A 1,775-nucleotide genomic window follows, 5' to 3' on the forward strand; every position below is an offset into this window, starting at 1 on the left:
TGTGAATAGCCGTATCTCTGTCATTGTTCTGTTAGTGTAGGTGTATAACTAGAAGTATTCCTGTGAATACCCGTATCTCTGTCATTGTTCTGTTAGTGTTGGTGTATAACTAGTAGTATTCCTGTGAATAACCGTATCTCTGTCATTGTTCTGTTAGTGTTGGTGTATAACTAGTAGTATTCCTGAGAATAGGTGTGTCTGTCATTGTTCTGTTAGTGTTGGTGAATAACTGGTAGTATTCCTGTGAATTGCCGTGTCTGTCATTGTTCTGTTAGTGTTGGTGAATAACTGGTAGTATTCCTGTGAATAGCCGTGTCTGTCATTGTTCTGTTAGTGTTGGTGTATAACTGGTAGTATTCCTGAGAATAGGTGTGTCTGTCATTGTTCTGTTAGTGTTGGTGAATAACTGGTAGTATTCCTGTGAATAGCCGTGTCTGTCATTGTTCTGTTAGTGTTGGTGAATAACTGGTAGTATTCCTGTGAATAGCCGTGTCTGTCATTGTTCTGTTAGTGTTGGTGTATAACTAGTAGTATCCCTGTGAATAGCCGTGTCTGTCATTGTTCTGTTACTGTTGGTGTATAACTGGTAGTATTCCTGAGAATAGGTGTGTCTGTCATTGTTGTCTTAGTGTAGGTGTATGTCTAGTTGTGTTCCTGCAGTATAGCAGTCTATGGTAGTGTTCCCGTCGTGTGGCGAGGCGAGGTGGAGTTCACGTACAGGAGTATTTTACTCACATAGTGGTTTGCACGCATGCGTGTGGCAGCTTGTACTAGTTCAGTTTATCCAGTTTTGTAGCACTAGCCAACTGACATACCATGGCGCAGTTTAACATAGATATCTCACTCAGACACAGTATAGTTATATCTTGACTTTACAGACCTTGTTTTATGCCTTAATGCCAAGAATATACAAGAACCATCAGAAAACATTTTTGGTATGCCGGGGTAGGGTATGGAACGGTGCTGTACAATGGCTGCCTCTGGGAGTGTCCAATAGTATAGTTGTATACCTTCGCATCTATATGATTTCTAGTTCATGTATACCACGAACACTGGCAGTGTATTTCCTGGTATATCACTGACACTGGCAGGTGTGTTTCCTGGTATACCCCCGACACTGTGAGGTGTGTTTCGTGGTATATCACTGACACTGGCAGGTGTGTTTCCTGGTATACCCCCGACACTGTGAGGTGTGTTTCCTGGTATATCCCCGACAGTCAGGTGTTTCCTTGTATACCCCCGACACTGTGAGGTGTGTTTCGTGGTATATCCCCAACAGTCAGGTGTTTCCTTGTATATCCCCGACACTGTGAGGTGTGTTTCGTGGTATATCCCCAACAGTCAGGTGTTTCCTGGTATATCCCCGACACTGTGAGGTGTGTTTCATGGTATATCCCCGACAGTCAGGTGTTTCGTGGTATATCCCCGACACTGTGAGGTGTGTTTCGTGGTATATCCCCGACAGTCAGGTGTTTCCTGGTATATCCCCAAGACTGTGAGGTGTGTTTCATGGTATATCCCCGATAGACACATTACTCAGCACAATTCAGGTGGCTTGTAAATAATGATCCACATCATTTAGATGTGGTGATCCACACCAAATTTAAGTCAGCACCAAGACAAACATGGATGACTTGGAACCCGCTCTGCCCCTAATCCCACAGGAGGTGTTTCCTAGTGACTGCACCAGAATGCTGCAGGGTGTGCTTGGAGGTTAAACATTAAACGGAAGATGATGATTGTTGAAGACTTAACATATACGACAAACAATGACG

Source organism: Haliotis rufescens, unplaced genomic scaffold (genome assembly GCF_023055435.1).
Source record: "Haliotis rufescens isolate VD_foot unplaced genomic scaffold, xgHalRufe1.0.p SCAF_11, whole genome shotgun sequence".
Classification (NCBI taxonomy): Eukaryota; Metazoa; Mollusca; class Gastropoda; order Lepetellida; family Haliotidae; genus Haliotis; species Haliotis rufescens.